At 44.2% G+C, this 14,407-nt stretch overlaps 1 pseudogene; it reads left to right on the top strand.

The window, feature by feature from the left end:
* The first annotated feature begins 1,013 nt into the window (after positions 1-1,013).
* On the top strand, positions 1,014-1,714 carry LOC147988065 (26 kDa endochitinase 1-like; annotated as a pseudogene).
* Positions 1,715-14,407: the final 12,693 nt, after the last annotated feature.

The following is a 14,407-nucleotide window of genomic DNA, read 5'->3' as shown; positions in this document are numbered from 1 at the left end:
TATAAACAAATATGAAAATCGAAGGTGCCACTAAAAGTTGAGATTTTCATGTGGTATCTTCGAAGAGGAGTTGTGCCAACTAAAGACAATCTCGCTCGACACAACTGGAATGGAAGCAAGAAGTGTAATTTTTTTACTCATGATGAGACAATTAAACACCTCTTCTTTCAATGCAAGTTTGCGCGTTCTACATGGTTACTCATCCAAACAGCGTCAAATTTATATCCACCAACAAGTGGTGCCAATATATATGCCACTGGCTTGATGGAATACCAAATACGTTTAGCATGCTAATACGTCCCATGCTGCACTCTACCTTGTCGGTGGCCGGACCAACACTGAGGAGCGCGGTCGGCCACCGAACATGGCCACGATAGAATCGGGCGAGCTCCTGTTAGATTAGATTTCACGTTGCATGTAATAATATGAATTTGAGGTTTCTAATTTGAGGTGTTCGGTTAAACAATCAAACATTTGAGGGGTGACCGGGCAGTGTCCGCGAGCGCTTGAGGAGTCAGATTTGCGCATCGCAGCTGTAGATGCTCTTAGCATTGCTGATTATTTCTGACCCACCACGGACTTGGCTAATCTTCCTACGCCACCCTACCCTCCGGCCATGAGAATTATTGCTGATTATTTATATATACACGACCGTACTGCTTCTGCACAACACAAAGTTGCCGAATATTATATTTTTAAGCAAAAAGTTAATCTCATACTGCATCCTTTCATAATGTAGTGCGCTCGTATTTCAGTGGTATAATTTCAGCTGCCGCCGTAGTCTGTCTCGTTAGTTAAATTTATGGTTAAATTTAGATCTTGGAAAGTCGGGACGCACTACATTATAGAATGGAGAAAGTACTATACGTTTCTTTGCAAGCATAACCCACTAGGTCTTCATCACGTGTTAACTAATTTATCAATCGAACGTGGTTTATCGGTCCATTTCTCCTATTTATAAGCGAAGACGTGGTCACATGGTCCTGTGAAGTAGGAGTAATATGAAGAAGATAATGGAAATTTTTGGCGTGCCACACAGTAGAATTCAAACAAGTGAGCACATTGGCGTTGCACGCGCCTTTTCGATCGGCCAGGGTGTGTCATCCATTGTGTCTAGGGACCTCTTCGAGTGGCTCTTGCTCAACCGCAACATTGCCAAGAGGCCTGCGGGTACACATATGACTCCTTCCGAATCACTGGGAGCACGGTGGTGGGAGGTAGCAGGATTCCTTGGGATGACCTCCAACGAGACCACCGGAGGGTGGCTCACGTTCCCTGATGGCCCGTACTCCTGGGGCTACTGCTTCAAGCAGGAGCAGCGCTCGCCGGGAAGCTACTACGAGTCATCGTCAGAGTGACCATGTGCGTCAGGTGAAAAATACTACGGTCACGGCCCCATCCAGCTCTCATGGAACTACAACTATGACCCCGCGGAGCGTGCCATTAGGGTGGACCTGCTCAACAACAACGACCTAGTGACCACGGACCCGACGGTGTCGTTTAAGACGGCGGTGTGGTTTTGGATGATGGCGCAGTCAAATAAGCCATTGTCCCATGCTGTGATCACAGGCCAGTGGACCCCATCAGGCGCGGGCAATGCTGCTGGCCGGGTGCTTGGGTATGGCGTCATCACCAACATCATCAATGGCGGGCTCGAGTTGGCAGGGGGCAGGATGAATGTGTTGCTGACCGGATCGGGTCCTACAAGCGCTAATATGCTGTCCTCGGAGTTTCCTATGTTAGGATGATCTCCATCGTGTGGGCCCAACGGCCCACCGGGCCCTTAGATCTGCGCCCTGACCGGGGGCGCTCAGCCCACTATGGGTGACGGGCCCCTGTCACCTGCACTATATAAAGAGGTGGGGGCCAGCGGCTCGCAACACGAGGTTCGTCGCGATGCCTTTCACCCCACCTACATCTCCTACCGATCTAGGGTTAGTGCAGTGCTGACGGGAAGCACCGCCATCACCTTGCCATCTCACTGCAATCACCGCCGCCACACCACCACCATGGCTGCTGGTTCGAGCTTGCCAAGCCAAGGAGAAGGTAGTCAAAGAGAAGGTAAATCACCGATTGATCTAGCCTACATCGATCAAGAGTTCTATCAGCCTATGGTAACAACCTCGACTGCTACAACCAGACGTTCAGTAGTGGGCTCTTGGCGGGGCTTGCATATGAGTGACAACATACTAAGGCTGTTAGTGAGTCCTTCATGTATGGATTTATGACTTGATCACCCATAAATAAGCTTGACTATCTGAGTAAAAAAATGGGTGAATAAATTTGCCATTATTGTGTGAGTATCTCTCGACTCGCTCGATGTAGAGGTTGAAAATACTTGGATCTTGAGCATGTTTCGTGTTGGATATATTGATATATTTTTAATATCTATGCATCCATGCTTTCAATTTTCTTTTGACCTTGGAAGTAAATTTTGTCAGACATAACTGAGGAATAGAAAGTTGAATTTTATGATGGTCAACACAAGTTCGTCATCTTCTAGTGAATTAGCAGCGTTTGCCTATTTGGATACACCAAGTGTCAGCGAGGCTGGATTTGAGTCAGATGGTTTTATTTTGAGATAACACTAGTATGATCGTCATAGCAATGTCGTGCGATTCTAAAACCTTCTACTCAAAGGATGAGAGACGAGAATACCTTCCCCTCTACCTCACAACACCAGAGCAAACAGTGGAAGCCGAAGGGGGAGAGGAGTCTTACCTTGTGGAGGCAACAAGCATCACCGAGACGAGATTGGAGCAAGATGGTTTTATTTTGAGATGAGACCCCCATCATCATCATAGCGATGTCGGCACGATTCTAATGTTAGAGTTATATTAGTGATGTCTTTTGGCCTTTTGCATTGTAGTCTCTTGGCATTCTTTTGTAGTCTTTTGGCATCCTCATGTATGTGTATATATGTTGCCTTTGGCCTCCTAATAATATAAGTTGCTTCTTCTCCTAACATGGTATCACGAGCTAAGGTTTTTTCCGCACACACAACTCGTGCGATCCGATCATAATTCATGGCCGTGCTATCTCCTCGTGTGCCGGCGTTGCTCTTCTGCGCCTCCACTGCAGGTCAACCCTGCTGTCCACTCGTGCCACCCGCGACGCCTCTGGTCGCCCGCGTTTCAGCCGAACCACCCCGCTGATGTTCATCTTCGATTCGACTTCGTCCGCTGCTCCTCTTCAATTTGATCGTCGCCGCCCCCGCCGGATTCCGCCTTCATCCGCGTTCCTCGCTGGATCTCCGCCGCCAGTCACCAGATCCCGCCACCTCCGGCTGGATTCAATCCCCGGGCTGCTACTCGTCCCAGCGGGACTCTCTGGTCGTCGAGCATGAGCGCTCGCTCGACCCAATCCACCGCTGGCCGATTCAGCGCGTGAGCGTTTCGGCTGGTGCTGCTTTGTTCCGCCTCATCCCACTGGCTGGTTTCCCCAGGAGCCCGTCACCGTCTCTTCCGCGTGGCTGCCTGTTCGGGTCCCTACCCAGGTGCCGGATTGCGCTGCCGCCGACCGCCGATTCGGTCGTCGTCCGCCCGTTCGCTGGTGCGTGTTTTCCTCGTCTGAGCCGCTCCGTCCGTGTCGCCGGAGATCACGCTCGTCCACCCGTCGTTTGCCATCTCCACCCATCCGTCTCCTCTGATCTGCTGCTGATCGGGTGGTTTCCCGGTGTTCTGATTGATTACAATTACAATCGGGAAGGATTGGATCGTGTTGATCTGGCAGCTTACTTTGGGCCTCGTCTGGTGTATCCGGTACCATTAGAATTCAGATTGGTACGTGAGCTTAAAAAAAGAGAGAGAGATATTATGTTGCCGGTCTCCGCTCATCGCCGTCCTGTGACTATCAATGGTGTTCCCTATATTGATCCCATGTCGCATATGCGTCGCTGCTCGGTGCTTGGTGTTCGTCCGTCTTTGATGTTGCCCTCTATGGCGTCTTCAGCAGGCTGTGATAGTCGTTGTTCATCGACTATTTTCGCGGCTTCTGTCTGTGGTGGTGGTGGTGCCTGCTCTACACCGACTTCCCTTGCCGCTTCCACACGCATCGGTGACCGCTCTACGTCGACTCGCTACTCTCAGTCGACTCTACACACGGCTTTCACAGGTGGTGGTGACCGCTCTTCGTTAGCAGATGGTTCTACCTCGACGTCTGCCACTTTGTCTCTGTCTGCGCATGAGATTGTGCAACTCCGATGCCTTCTTGATACTTGGGATTCTTCACCAATAGGTTCTGCTGATTCTGCGCCTGAGTTTTCAGGCAATGATAAACCACCTTCTACTCATTCAGGTACATCCTCATGGATTTTTGATACTGGAGCATCTTTTCATATGACTTATGATTCCTCTACTTTGACATCCGTTCGACCTGTCGAGTCTCATGTTCGTGTTCATACTACTGATGGTACTCCCCTCCCTGTCGCTAGTCGAGGCACTCTTAGCACATCTTCTTTTCTTGTTCCCTCTGTTGCTCATGTTCCTCGACTTAGCATGCAACTCTTTTCAGGTAGTCAGATTGTTGACTCTAATTGTAGGGTCAATCTCAACTTCGATTCATGTTCTGTTCAGGATCGCTGCACAGGGGCTCTGCTTGGTGCTGGCCCTCGATGCCATGATGGTCTTTGGGAGCTTGACTGGCTTCGTCTTCCCTCTGATGCCACCGCCGCCAGTTTTGTGGCCCCTGTTGCCGCTTCTGCTAGCTCTTTTCAGCAGTGGCATCATCGTCTTGGCCATTTATGCGGTTCTCGTCTCTCGTCTTTAGTTCATCGTGGTGTTCTGGGTCTGTCTCCAGCAACGCTTCGTTGGATTGTCTAGGTTGTAGGCTTGGTAAGCAGATTCAGCTACCCTATCCTCACAGTGAGTCGATGTCTAAGCGTCCTTTTGATCTCATTCACTCAGATGTTTGGGGTCCTGCTCCCTTCACTTCGAAAGGGGGTCATCGCTACTATATTCTCTTTATAGACGATTTTACTCGCTACACCTGGATCTGGTTCATGTCTTCTCGTAGCGAGGTCTTATCTATATACAAAAACTTTGCTGCCATGGTTCGTACCCAATTCTCCACTCCTATTCGTGTTTTTCATGCAGATTCTACTGGTGAGTATATTTCTCGAGCGTTGCGAGGATTTCTTGTTGAACAGGGTACTCTTGCCCAGTTCTCTTGTCCAGGTGCTCATGCTCAGAATGGTGTGGCTGAGCGCAAGCATTGTCACCTTCTTGAGACGGCGCGTGTGATGATGATCGCTGCCTCTCTTCCGCCTCACTTTTGGGCTGAGGCTATTTCCACTTCCACCTATCTCATCACCCACTACACTAAGGATGACAGACGAGAATCCCTTCCTCTCTACCATAGAGCACCAATGCTACATTCGGAGCCGCAAGTGGCGGCTATGATTTATATATCAAAAATGCTACACCTAGGTAAAGCTACGTAACCAACCTACGTAATCTTCCTATTTGAACTCTCCACCCCCTTTGATTTCAACTGGGAGGGGCCTCCTCCCCTAATCTGTCCAAAGAATAAATGCCACCTGGCGATTACGTTAATCACGTAAAATTGAGTACGTAGATGTAGCATTGCTCTTTATATATAAGGGGGCGTTCTCTCAAAATTAGGGGTAGAGCAAGTATATAGTGGTTGGGATGAACCCAACAAACTTCGGCAAATCCCTCTACACTTACCGCTTATGTACTGATTACTACTAATAATTCTAGGTTTACCATATAGTGAAACAAATATACCAAATCATGAAATTTTCTAAATGATGTTAGTGAAGGAACTTCTAGTCTTTATTTTGGAACCAAGCCGCTTTGCTGACAATAGAACATAACATACAAGGTGCCCACAAAATCACTAGTACTAGTGCAGAACCGGGCAATAGCACCGGTTCATAAGGCCCTTTAGTGCCGTTTTAGGAATCAGCACTAAAGTTTCGGCACTAAAGGCCCCCCCCTTTAGTACCGGTTCAGCACGAACCGGTGCTAAAGGGGAACCACGTGGCACGAGCCAGCTCCGTGCGCCGGGAGCCCTTTAGTACCGGTTGGTAACACCAACCGGTACTAAATGGTTGTGGGTTTTTGTTTTATTTTGTATTTTTCAATTAAATTTGTGTTATCAATTTAATTTAGGATTGTTTTACGTTATATGAGTTGTAGTCGTCGTCATCATCATCATCATCGCATATTAATAAATAAATAAACTCTAGCTAGCTAAAAATCATTATAGTCGTCTAATTACCACTATTTAATCATCATAGTCATTACCGCTAGCTATCTAATCATCATCAACGGTGGCTAGCTTAAAGAGGAAACATTCACTTTGTAACAGAAGCAAAGATATCATCAAGTTCAACATAATCATCACCAACATCGAAGTTCAGGACACGGACATGAGACAAGTACTAATTAAGAGCATGAACTAGTAGCTACTGATCCTGCTGCTCCCTCTCAGGTAGAATAGAATAGAACATGTATAGCTCTCCTGATTCATCATACTGGAGCATGCAGATGAATCTGTCTCCTAATCTTGGGTTTGCGCTTCTCCTTGCTGCCCCCTAGTACTTCTCTGCGATCGTTAACAATTTTGCTCCAATCTTTCACTATTAAGCATTCTTCGCTTTCAAAAATCCTGAATGCACTCATGTGCAATGTAGGAAATCTTGGTCGTAAGCTAACATTGACATGCGACCTTTTGTCTCGATCCACTGAGGCACAACTGTCATCGGAAGTCCCTGTTGAAAAACATCGTATAGTAATTAATATACTAAGCAATGAAAGTTTAGCTTCAAAAATAATGTATGCAAAAGATGCACTAATTAAGGACAAATATTTAAAATCTTACCATCTTTCGATTATATATGTGACCGTAGTTCGATACGATCACCATTGGTCGCACGTTTTGAGTACTAACATTTCTAAGTTTAGGAAAAAAATTTGTCTTGACAGTATTAAGATCCTCAAGCCATGAAACATAATGACTTATCTCCTCGCAGTTTAGTTGAGCCCCGGGGCAGTAGTAGGTCCTGTCTACCAAGCGCCGGACATGTTTGCTTGAACCGAAATAAGCTGACAATACAAATTAGTTGTCAACTATTTTTGAATAAACTGTATGAAAGACATAAACATATGCATGCATGGTTGAGAAAAACTCACCAAATGGTAGAACTGGAGGCGTTTGCACATCGACCCAGATGTCTATATTACCTTCAATATCATCTTCCGGACGAATATCAAAGGTGATAACCATATCAGGCTCAAATGCATAAGCCTTGCATGGTGCTTGCCAAGTTTTGTATTCAAAATGGGTGTATGTGTCTCCATTATATAATTTGACGTTGAAAGTATACACATGCTCCATCTTCAAATAAACTCTCTTTACCTCCATATCATCTATAGCACTAAAACCTATCTTATCCAAGACAAAAATTCTTGCATGGCAGGGGATGCGCTAGTAGAATAGTGAAAATTTAAAATTATAAGTTGAAGCAAATGAAGCATAAGTTTTGCATTCAAATAATAATTGACAAAGTGACTTACTGTATCAACTTCGAATGTCTCATCCAGCTTGATGTTGAAGCGCCTACCATCAACAAGGAAATTTTGGTCGCACAGGCCGCGCTGGTCTTCACAGTGTTCGCACATAATGAAATCTTTTTCGTCGTCAGATGACATTTCCTATGTTCATATAGGTGAAATATTAAACACCTATATCTAGCCAAATATATATTCATCTAACATTTGACATTAATATATCTAACTATATTCATCTCTAACAATTGACATTACTATATATTTAACTTTTCTATCGAATTCATCTAACATTCGACATTAATGTAACATTTATATAAACTAAAAATATATAAAAAATTAAATAAACAGAAAAACTCATTAACAAATAATATTTTAATTAGATCATCAAATCTCAGATACCTAAATTTTCTTACTAAAAATAAACTAGTTATATTAATTATTCAACTAGTTCAAATCTCATATACCTAAATAAACTAGTTCGACAATTTTCTTACTAAAAATAAACTAGTTATATTAATTATTCAACTAGTTCAAATCTCATATATATACCTAATTAATATCTAGCTATATTCATCTCTAACAATTGACATTAATATATATTTAACTTTTCTATCTAATTCATCTAACATTCGACATTAATCTAATATTCGATCATCTAATTAACTTTTCTAAAAAACAGAAAACAGAAAATATGTAAAAAAAAATGTGTGTGTGTGTATGTGTGTGTATGTATGTGTGTGTATGTGAGTGTGTATACTGCAGTGCCGCCTCGTACGCCGCCGCCCCGTACGTACGAGCGGGGACGCCGGCGTACGGGGCGGGGGCGGCGGCGTACGTACGGGCCGGTGCGCGCGGCGCGGGTGCGAGAGAGACGTACGGCCGCGGCGATGACGACGGACGGCGGCGGCGTTCGGGGCGGCAGCGCGAGACGACGACGACGACGGGCGGCGGCGGGGACAGCGACGATGACGACGGACGACGGTCGACGGGCGGCGACGACGGGATCGAGCGGCGCGCGCGGCGATGTCTCGCGAGAGGTTGGAGACGAAGTGGGGAGATGAAACTGAAATTTTCGTAAGTGCTATATATATAGGATGGGCCTTTAGTACCGGTTCGTGGCTCCAACCGTTACTAAAGGCCTATTTTCGCCAGGCCAAGCGGCGGGAAACGAAGGCTTTTAGTACCGGTTGGAGCCACCAACCGGTACTAAAGGCCCCCCCTTTAGTACCGGTTGGTGCTACTACCCGGCACTAAAGGGGGTGCGCTGGCGCAGGTGCGGTGCGAAATGTTTAGTCCCACCTCGCTAGCCGAGGGGCATCCGCACTGGTTTATAAGCCCTAGTGCGGTAGCTCCCTCGAGCTCCTCTCTAAAGCAGGCCTACTGGGCCTAAATGTTCTGTGCTGCCCTGTGGGCCTGCTGGGCCTTTGCGGGCCTGCATCCTGGCCCAACAACAGGTTGGGTTTCTAGTCGTATGCAGGCCGCTGTGGCGCAGTAGGTGGGCTTTTTTTCTTATTTTTTTTGCTTTATTTATTTTTGTTTGAGTTGTTTTTTTTTGCTGTATTTAGAGTTTCTTTGTGAATATTTTTGCTTTAGGTACAAAAAATTACAAACTTTCTGTTAGTACCAGTAGTTTACAAATTTGAATAGTTTAAATTTTGATTTTTTTGAAATTTGTGTGAATCACTAGTTTGTGTATAACTAGTACCGGTTGGAGCCACCAACCGGTACTAAAGGCCTTGCGCTGCCACCCCAACTTTTATTTTCTGCATTATTTATTTTCTTCTATTTGTTTTCTTCTGAAAATTGAATGCTGCATACTGAACAATTAGGTAAATGACCGAAAAACAACAAATGATGTCAGAACATGTTGGAAATTCATGACATCGCTTTAAATGCTGGATACTGAACACAAAAGAAGTCCGGAGTTCAAATAAGTTTAAAAAACATTGAAGTGGCCATGTAACAGATGAAGTGCGTCCAGTTTTTGCCGTGACCCTCTCTACTCTTTCGCGCATGCTATGCGGGTGATATGATGATACCATGCCAAGTTTCAACATTTTCAGGATTCATTTTGTAGTGATTTTCAATTTCACGGTCATTTAGCTCTCTGAACAATTAGGTAGATGACCGAAAAACAACAAATGATGTCAGAACATGTTGGAAATTGATGACCCTCTCTACTCTTTCGCGCATGCTATGCTGGTTAATTTGCTTCAAGCCATTCGGAATAGTGTAGACTGCACTGCACATAGCTCAGTGCAATCTATGCTATTCCGCAAGGCTTGAAGCTAATCAACATGTAGGTGAGCATTACAACTCTTCGTCATTGTCTGTGCACTCACGGCTTATAAACCGCTCATACTGCCTCTCTCTTGGCGAAGATCACAAGATAGTTTGGTTAAATTGCATTACTTGTAAGTCCAGTTAACATGGATGCTTATGATGCAAGAGCAACAGCAAAAGTGAAAAAATTGGCACAAATAGGTAGTTGTGTAACTAAAATAGGTAGGAGGAGAGATAGCTCTTATGTCACAAAAAAGAAGTTGTATCAAACCTTTTATGTCGGATCTAGAACAAACCAATCGGTATCGCCATCATACAGCCCAACCGTGGCTCGTGATGCATATATATGCATATCAAATGCAGGGTTGGACGTATGATGGCGAATCCGAATGATTTGTATTCAGTCGATGAACTGGTAGATGTATGCAGTCGATGAACTGGTAGATGTATGTAGTCGATGAACTGAAAGACTTATGCAGGGAAGGCGAGAGGTGGGCTATATATAGGGTCGTCTGGCTCAAAAAAAGTGATTGTGTGGTAGTTTCGATCCAACGACTCACATGAGCTAGGAAGAAACACACCCTTGATCCAACGACTCGCAAGAGCTAGAAAGAAACACACGATCCGTGTGATTCTTCCTGATTGGTGGGATGCACATTAGTACCCACTCTGGGCTTCGGTGAAAGTTGTAGAGGGGCTAGGGTTTCGCCATAGAGGGGCTCCGGAGCATCGGGATGGCACGAAAAGCTAGGAGTTGGCATACCATGTGTTTAAAAGTGCTCTTAGGGTGGTACATGCCAAATATTCACTCACTCCTTGTGTAGGGTCTTCACCGGCATCGATTCCTCACTCCAAGTCTAAGTACTTATAGGCTGAAAGTACCATAACCGACGAACATGAGGGAATCTTGTGTAGAGGTGGTTCATGCCATTGTTTTGGGACTTCCTAGGGACCACCCTAACAAAACCAAGCAAAGAGTTGCACATTATTACCCACTCCGGACTCCGAAACCCTGATACTCGGAAAAAGTTTGTCCAGTTTATACACGAAGTGCGTCCAATTTTTGCCGTGACCCTCTCTACTCTTTCGCGCATGCTATGCGGGTGATATGATGATACCATGCCAAGTTTCAACATTTTCAGGATTCATTTTGTAGTGATTTTCAATTTCACGGTCATTTAGCTCTCTAAACAATTAGGTAAATGACCGAAAAACAACAAATGATGTCAGAACATGTTGGAAATTGATGACGTCGCTTTAAATGCTGCATACTGAACACAAAAGAAGTCCGGAGTTTAAATAAGTTATTAAAAATAAAAAAGAGGTGCAATGCTGGTTAATTTGCTTCAAGCCATTCGGAATAGTGTAGACTGCACTGCACATAGCTCAGTGCAATCTATGCTATTCCGCAAGGTTTGAAGCTAATCAACATGTAGGTGAGCATTGCAACTCTTCGTCATTGTCTGTGCACTCACGGCTTATAAACCGCTCATACTGCCTCTCTTTTGGCGAGGTGGGACTAAAAACAGCTTGCCATAACCTCATTAGTACCGGTTCGTGGTACGAACCGGCACTAAATGGTGATGGTGGGGCCATAGCCTGACCGCAGGCTGACACAGCCTCTTTAGTACCGGTTCGTGGCATGAACCGGTACTAAAGGTTCGCCACGAACCGGTACTATTGATCGCCGCCACGAACCGGCACTAATGTACACATTAGTGCCGGCTCTAATTCAAACCGGCACTAATGTGCTTCACGTTTGACCCTTTTTCTACTAGTGTAGAGCAAGAGCCGAAAGAGTTCTGTGTACACGCACACCACAACCCAGCAAGATTTAGCTAATGGGGGGCTCCGCTACTGTCGTTGGCCCTCGAAAAAAACCCCAGCAAGATTAGTCCAAACAAAGACACGTGACTTCATTTCAGTTAGTTCGAGTGGGCCGAGCCTGCGTTTTTTACAAAGGGTGGATTTTATTTGCTGAAAGAGGAGCATCAAGACGATACAAACCCAAAGAGCACACACCCGACCTCCCTAATGCACACAGCCAACACCAATACATAAAAATCATGCGAGATAGCAAACTCATATAAAAGCAATGCTATGTGTAGGCGAGTAAAAGAAAAACCCAAAGTGATTAGATCCACGATCGGCAAACTACAAAATAGACCATATCCGCACCAACCATCTCATGACACTAGACAGACTATGAGGTTCTTCAATAGCAACGCTTCCAAGAAGGGAGCGACACTCAAGTGTTGTCGTCACCGGATCCAACCACCAAGGCCCAAATCTAGGTTTTCACCCGGAAAAAATAATCAAAGCATATCCGAGCAATGCCTTCAACAAGGTAATGAGTGGGCCAAGCCTGTTAACTGCTCATTTTTATTGCTTGGATGCATCACCAGAGCTAAATCTTGCTTATTGCCAAACCAATGGTAGGGTCACCTCCAGAGCTGGAAGTTGTGGGACAACCCATTTAGCTCACTTGTGTGAACCTTCTATGCCACTTTGCATGGTTTGAGCAAGGTTTTGTGTTGGGCTTTTTTCTGGGCAGTATCTTAGCCGGTTTTCTGTTTTTTTCTTTTTTCTTTTATTTTCTTTGTTCTTCTTTTGGTTTTATTTTCTGGGTTTCTTTCCTTTTCCTTCTCTTGTTTTCTTGCCGTATATCATAGCTAACTTTTGTGTTGCTTGATGGGTAACTCTAGGCTAAGTGGGTATACACTTTGCTAAAGTGGATTGGCATTTACTACAACACAGGTTATTCCTAGCACTTACAAGCGACTTGTATTGCTTGACCACTGTGGTAAAGGAATGCATAGAGAATCAAATAACTATGTTTATCTATCAAGGAAAGTGGTTTCAGTGGAACCACAAGGGACACTGACAGTGGCCATAGAATCCTATGGCAAGTCTGGTCGCTGTATTGCTCGAAAAGGTCACATCGGCTTTCCTGTTGAACACCACCAAACAAGAACACGTTTTTGTTCATCTGGGGATGCCACAGTGGAGGTTGTCATAGCTTCGTCCTTTCTTGTTAGTGAAAAGGTGTACGTTTTGCTCTATTGATTACCCAGCCATATATAGTAAGAAGGATATATATGTAAGATGTGAAACTAACTTTTGTGTAACATCATCAGGTCTAGTCAAGCTTATCTTAGTCATATAACTAGCTATCGTACTAACAAGAACTTGTATGTTGTGACTCGTTGTGGTTTGTTAAATTCTGAGTTGGATTGTAACTCTATCTTTTGATCTGATTGTTTTACTTCCTTTTGACTATTATTTAAGTTGTTATATATGTCGTGTCTTTTGCCGAGGGTGTGCAAGTCTCTTTTGTATTCCTATGCATGTTTGTACACTACTTGGTCCACATAGACAGAGACATAGCAGAAACACGGCCAGCTTTGCTTAGGCTGGAAACTATAACTTCTATTTACTATGGCCTTGATAGATCTAAGCTGATATTGAAGGAAAGAAAAAAGAAACCCAATGGGACAACCATGCCCTCTAGAAACCTCTATCGCCTTCAGAGAACTAAGCCATGATATTTAAGAAAACTAAAGTAGATACAAAATTCATACATATAATTGTACTTCATCTAAATGGAATAAACTTATCTACAAAGACATCCAACTTTCTCCCTTTTCCGATATATAAAAACACTAAAGGCTTAGGCAATGATTTTGAAGTGACATTATCTGAAAAATAAATAATAATAATACTATGTGTTTGGGTTTATAATCCCTCAAAAAATAGTGTTTGCTGAATGTAATAGAAAATTGAACCAGTAAGACTATTCATGGAAAATGAGTTTTAACAATAAAAGGTAAAAATGTTTAGTATAAAATGGCCCAACCAATTTTGCACAATTTCTATGTGTGGGCACACAGAAAAATAGTGGACATATAAAGTTACTACTCCCTCAAGGAATGGATGTATTTAGATGTATTTTAGTTCTAGATACGTCCATTTGTATCCATTTCTACGACAAGTATTTGCGAACGGAGGGAATACATGGGTATAATTCTGCTCCGAGCTAGCTAAATTGAATCAAAATACATGGTCAAAACAACAAGCGGAGAGGAGGCAACGGAGATCAATAGACTCTTCATCACCAACAAAGCCTCCAATTCAGATCAACAACAACAACATAAGTCTTCTTCTTCTACTTCTTCTTCTTCTTCTTCTTCTCCTCTACCTTGAACCTTCAACTCAGACTCTCTTTCCATGTTGCCCCTGCCTGATACACACACAGCAGCAAAAAACCACTCATCAGGCTCACTTCAGTTTCATCAATTACTAGTGTTTGGGATGCAATGCACAGATATAAATCAATGTTGCAAGCCAATGTGCGCCATCGTCCATGTATACATAAAAAAATTACGCTTGTTTTAGGGAACTACAGACCTACGACATCTCACACTAAAACGACTCCATCGCAGCAGGCAAAATGAATGCAAATATAGCAGGGGCAATGTGCACTAGCCAAACAACAGGTAGCATAATCACATGTTAAAAAAAAGCGTCCATCCCATCTCAACATGGAAAATACGTTGGCCTGTGGGGAGGCGAAACTACTGGGTATATAT

This window comes from Triticum urartu, chromosome 2A, assembly GCF_056163025.1.
Source record: "Triticum urartu cultivar PI428250 chromosome 2A, HENAU_Tu73, whole genome shotgun sequence".
In the NCBI taxonomy this organism is placed as follows: domain Eukaryota; kingdom Viridiplantae; phylum Streptophyta; class Magnoliopsida; order Poales; family Poaceae; genus Triticum; species Triticum urartu.
This window is presented reverse-complemented; position numbering and strand designations above follow the sequence as displayed.